Below are 5,999 nucleotides of genomic sequence, written 5' to 3'. Positions count from 1 at the left end.
TATAAACCATAGATTTGCAGTCATTTCCCCCCTGCCTGCCTCGTTTATCCACCGGCAAGGCTGTTGTTGCTTTATTTTGCCATCTTGCTAGACTCCAGTCAGACCACCGGAGGCCAAAGCGACAGCAGCAAGCTTGATCTATGATGGATTTCTTACAGCTGGGGCTGAGCAGCTGGCCAGATGGTTGCCAGCCCCTAGAGCAAACGTGGGTCCCCAGCTGTTATTTCTCAAATGTGGGTCCCCAGGTGTTATTGGACAACATCACCACAGCTAGCAGAACCAGGGGTAAATAATAATGGGAGTTGTAGTCCAGCAACAGCTGGGGGCTGCTGTGGCGGACCGTGGACTGACCATAATGCTTTGACCCCGAAGAGGACACAGCAAAGGTAATTGTTCCTTTGGAGGGGTGGGATTAAGTTGAAGGCACCCCCTCACACCTTCAATATTGCCATTATTGCATTGTTATATGGGACTGAGACGCATGGGGGTTGTTGGTTGACCATATCTAGGATTAAATGCATCCCTTAGGGCACACAGTGTGAGGGACTGATAAGACCCTAGTCAGTGGTGTCCAAACTTTTTTCAAAGAGGGGCAGATTTGATGAAGTGAAGGGCCGTGAGGACTGACCAAAGGGCCAACCAAAGTTGTTGACCTTTTTTAAGGATTAAAGTTGTTGACTTTTTTTTTTATAATTTTACCTCAGATTTGTTGAGTTGTTTTTGTTTTTGTTTTAGGATTGAAGTTGTTGAGCTTTTTGGTGGGGTTGGAGTTGCTGAGGTTATTTTAGGATTTTACCCCAGGAAATAAACTGCCACTGGGGCCAGATTAAACCGGATTAGGCCCCCCGAAATGGACTTTGGAAATAAACTGCCACAGGGGCTGGATTAAAACGGATTAGGCCCCCGAAACGGACTTTGGACATGCCTGCCCAAGTGTTAGGTGTTGCAGTGCCCTGGTTTAGGGACCTCTGATGGGTTTAAGAGCTCTCCTGCCACCTTCCTGAAGCCTGGGGAGCTTCTACCCAGCTTGGGAAGGGAGCCGAGATGCTCACACGCATGATGTCAGGATATCGTGACGTCACCCAGTGTCAGGGACTGGACTGAGGAGGAATGGTGGGGACCAACCCCCCCTTCCTGAACCTTCCTGAGAAGAAACAAAAAAAATTTTTTTTTCCTTCCAGTAGTACCTTAAAGACCAACTAAGTTAGTTCTTGGTATGAGCTTTCGTGTGCATGCACACTTTTTCAGATACACTGAAACAGAAGTTGCCAGATCCTTCTATATAGTGAGAAGGTGGGGAGGGGTATTACTCAGAAGGGTGGTGGGAATGGGTGATTGGCAGATAGCTGTGATGAGCCTGTTGATGACTCTTAACGACTGCAATAGGTCTTACAGGAAAAAGCAAGGGGTGGGAAGGTGAAAAATGGCTTTGTCATGTATAATGAGATAAGAATCCAATGTCTTTGTTCAGACCAGGTCTCACCATCTTCTCACCCCTTGCTTTTTCCTGTAAGACCTATTGCAGTCGTTAAGAGTCGTCAACAGGCTCATCACAGCTATCTGCCAATCACCCATTCCCACCACCCTTCTGAGTAATACCCCTCCCCACCTTCTCACTATATAGAAGGATCTGGCAACTTCTGTTTCAGTGTATCTGAAGAAGTGTGCATGCACACGAAAGCTCATACCAAGAACTAACTTAGTTGGTCTTTAAGGTGCTACTGGAAGGAAAAATTTTTTTTTGTTTGTTTTGACTATGGCAGACCAACACGGCTACCTATCTGTAACTTCCTGAGAAGAGGAGGAGAGTGTAGATTTAGAACAGGGGTTTGCAGAAGGTCGTGGTTCAGAGGCTGCAGAGCGGAGAAGCTGGGAAATATTGGGAGAGCAGCAGGAGGAAGCTGACACTCAGTGTCTTTGGAAAACATTCCTGACCCCGCTCTCCAAGGACCAGGCGTGCATTGAGAGTAGGAGAACAGAAAGCTCAGAGGCAGGAGGCCCTGATCAGCCAGTGCAGCGTTGATGTAGAATAGGAGGGACTGAGGGGGTGGGACTTTTCTTGGAGCAACGCCATTGTCTAAGTGAGACCACATCCCTTCGTCTCTCTCTGTGAATATTCAATAAACTACTTCGGTAAGAATTCTTCTTGTTTATCTGTCTCTTGGCTGCCATCGTGGGAGGGATAGGACTCCCTGAAGCCACACACACACACAGCCCTCACAAGCTGGCACCTCTGGCCCTAACTGCTCCCCTACAAAAGAATTTCACTACCTGCCACTGGATGCTCCTTGGCTCTTGTGCTATGGAGTTCCAAAGGGCACCACTTTGTCTCCAAATGCTGTTTAGCGTCTATATGGAGCCAATGGGAATAGCCATTTGGGGGTCTGGAACATGGTGTCAATACATTAATGACACACAGAGCTACTTCTCCATACCTGGACCACTGCCTGAATATTGTGTTGGTGTAATTTTTTACTGTATCCGTATGCATTTTTTTATATCACATTGAAATTTTATACAGCTGAGCAGTATATACATTTTTTATAAAATAAATGAATAAATAAAATACAGATTGGAGTTCAAACACAAAACTTTAGTTTTTCCTCATATAGCAGTTAAATACCCTGTATTTTCTTTTTAATCAAATCTTTTTTTTGTAGTCAGGTGAAGAGCAGGGCAAAGTCGAGATTGTGGCATAGCACATCAGGGTCCAGCAAGGCAAGGTAAGGCAAGGTGGTAGCATACTGTCACAGTCCGGTCTATGGGTGATCGAAGTCCTGGCTGAGGACGTCAGGACCGGGGGCAAGATGGTGGGGTGGGAGCAGGAACAAGAGTCCAGAAGCCAGCGGTCCAAGGGTCAGGAAGCAGGGAGTCAAGGGTCCGAGGGTCGAGAAGCAAGGAGTCAAGAAGCCGAGGTCCGAGGATCAGGAAGCAAGAAGCCAAATGCAGCAAGGCAGGAAACGTGTTGCTGTGGCAAAGAGCCAAAGGGAAATGCTGACCTTATATCCCTTCCCGGCTCTTGCCACCAGGTGCAGTGAGTTACCAAGCGGCCTCACCTGTGAGGCCGTTCCTTGCCTCTCCAGAACAAACTTAGGAAGGCCCCAGTCCTGCGAAGCCCTACTGGTCACAGGGCCTGGCTCCTGCACGCACTCCTGACACATAAGGCCAGGCAACACAGGAGAACAGGCTGTGAGTAGCACCTTGGACAGCTCATGTAGGGAGTTCAAGCTGCCAGAGTCAGAGGCCCCCTGGGCTGGACAGGAACTGATAAAATGGGTTTCTTTTGTACTAGACTTGAAACAGTGGAGATAAGAAGAGTCCTGGCTGGATCAGGCCAGTGACCCACCTGGTCCAGTATCCTGATCTCACAGTGGTGAACCAGATGCCCTTAGGAAACGTCGGCAGCCATTACTGAGTCAGGTGCGTCTGCTAGATCCTTGCTCTTCTCCCTGAAAGATGGGAGACAGATCCGAGGGTTGTGAGACAAATGTATAGACATGCAAGTGAGCTTGATTACATGATTCCCTGGTTTGCCCTCCCTTCATCCCTCCTCCTCTGCCCCTCTGGCAAGTGTGGGGAAAACCTTTTTCACCCAGAGGCCCACATTCTCTTGGTTGGGGCCAGTGCCCAAAGTGGACTGGACAATGGATGGGTCTCTTCTCTACGCCAGTGTGGTGTAGTGGTTAAGAGCGGTGGACTCGTAATCTGGTGAACCGGGTTCGCTTCCCCGCTCCTCCACATGCAGCTGCTGGGTGAACTTGGGCTAGTCACACTTCTTTGAAGTCTCTCAGCCTCACTCACCTCACAGAGTGTTTGTTGTGGGGGAGGAAGGGAAAGGAGAATGTTAGCTGCTTTGAGACTCCTTTGGGTAGTGATAAAGCGGGATATCCAATCCAAACTCTTCTTCTTCTCTTCTTCTCTGTTTAGCAGGCCACATTCCAGCTGGGTGATCCTTCACTTCCTCCAAAACATCTCTTCATTCTTGTTTTGCACACGAGCGAGACATATTACCATACTTCAAGGACACATCCAAGCCAGCCAAAGGCACTTGAGGAAGATGGATGCAAAGGAGTGGCCTTTTCAGTTGTGGTTCCCCATCTGTCAAATGTGCTCCCCAGCAAGGTCTGCCTGGTGCCTTCACTGACATATTTTTGGCACCAGATAAAGACTTTTCTTCCCTCCCAAGGCTTCCAATGGTGTTGTTTGGCTACTAGTGTGCTGCCCAAGTTTCCTGTGGTTGTTACGGGACTTGGGTGGCTTCCAACAAAATATTAAAATACAATAGTCTGTTAAACATTAAAAGCTTCCCTAAACAGGGCTGCCCTAAACAGCCCTTCTCATCTTGCAAACTCATAAATATGAACAACCTAAAGTAATGGTTGATTCCATTGAGTACAGTAAATATAATAAAATTAAGCATGTGCATTTGATAACTGCTGAAGGAGAGCAAAAGTGTGTTCTCTTCTTCAACAGCCCTCACCCCACTTCCTTTTCTAATGAATAAAAGTATATTCCAGTTTAGTTAAATAAAACCTTCAGTCAGCACAAAAAATACAATTAACATTTATAAATCACACAGGGCATTTCCCCACAAATGTACATGAAAGTGCCTTGGGGAGAGGGAAGGGGAAACAATTTTAGAGGATATTGGAGGTAGGAACTGTTGCTGGATAAACAGAACAAAGGAATACACAAGTAATACATTAGGTTTTAATCATAGGTACAAAGTAGGTTCTGATACATACAGTAAAAAGTAAATAAAAAATGGGTTGAGGAAGTGTTTTCATGGACTCTGGTTGGGTGAGAGATGGCGGGGTCCTGGGGTGGCAGAATGTGGTTGGGTGGAGAATGAGCAGCTAAAATGATGTATGTTTTTTGTGGGAATGTTCAGGGTGGCAGGGGAGGATATATTGTTGATTAATATCCTTCCTAACTTGCGTTAGCAAGTTCCTTTACTTAGCAGAGTTTACATTCCCCTGTACACATGCACAGCAGATAGCTGGTTGCAGGCTCGCGTGAGCCTCTGACTATTATATAATTCAGTCTGTCTCAGATTGAATTGTACGTTCCTGGTAAGTTCCCTTGAATCCCTCCCAAAAGAATAAAGACACCACAGTCCTATTCATAAGTAGCAAAAAGATCAGGCAGAGCACTGAAGGCAGGTTTAAGGCTCAAAGTTTCAAACATATACAAACAGGTTTACCCCATATAGGTCAATAATCCCAGTGGCTGCAGGCTTGCAGTCCTGCAGTTCACACGACAAAAGGAAGATGGGAAAAAGAGAGAGGTGTGCTGCGTGACTTGTCCTTTTGTTACCTGGACAGGTTAGGTCACGCCCACCTTCTATCACATGCAAAGAAGGATGCTCCAGGCCAGGAGGAAAAGGAAGTTTTGACTGGTTGGACCAAAAATTCCCTTGCATGTCCACTCTAGGAAAACAAGGAATGTTGTACTTGACTGCTCCCAGTGGATTACATCCCACATTTTTCCGTATAGCGTGTGTCCTAATGGAAATGTTCTCTCACATACTCTTTGAACTCTGTCCAGTACTTTATTATGGAATAAAGTCAGACTAGCTGGGAATTCAGTGTGAATTTCCAAGGGGAATTTCCTGTATAAAATGAACCTTGCATTCCCCACTTACTGCTACCTTGAATTCAGATGATGATTATCATATTGCAAACTCATTATGAACAGAAACTGGTATTTTATTGTTACTCTGCAAAAAAATAAAATAGTAAAAATTCTTGAGCAGCAGCAGCAGAATGAAAACATTATCTTCTTACGAGTTGAAAAGGTAACAAGCAAATGGTGGTTGTCCAAAATTTTGGTAGCTGCTCCTTGCCATTGCTGCTGCACTTGGACTGGACTTCAAATGAGAAATCTGTTTTGCAGCACATTCCATGGCAAATTCCCTCCAGATAAACTCATCCTGTCGACACGAGCCAGAGTGGCACCAGGAATTTATCCTTGGAACCGAGTTTCAGTAACCTTAATGG

The 5,999-nt window shown here is 46.1% G+C and overlaps 1 long non-coding RNA gene across 1 annotated transcript; it reads left to right on the top strand.

The window, feature by feature from the left end:
* Nucleotides 1–203: 203 nt before the first annotated feature.
* LOC310766596 lies at nt 204–4,185 on the top strand. The gene is made up of 3 exons (XR_014550274.1): nt 204–386; nt 2,661–2,733; nt 3,928–4,185. It is a non-coding gene; the product is annotated as an uncharacterized lncRNA (long non-coding RNA).
* The last annotated feature ends 1,814 nt before the right edge of the window (nt 4,186–5,999 follow it).

This window comes from Podarcis filfolensis (assembly GCF_964270895.1).
Source record: "Podarcis filfolensis genome assembly, chromosome: 1".
NCBI lineage: Eukaryota > Metazoa > Chordata > Lepidosauria > Squamata > Lacertidae > Podarcis > Podarcis filfolensis.
Note: the sequence above shows the minus strand (reverse complement) of the source record. Positions and strands in the feature narration are given on the sequence as shown.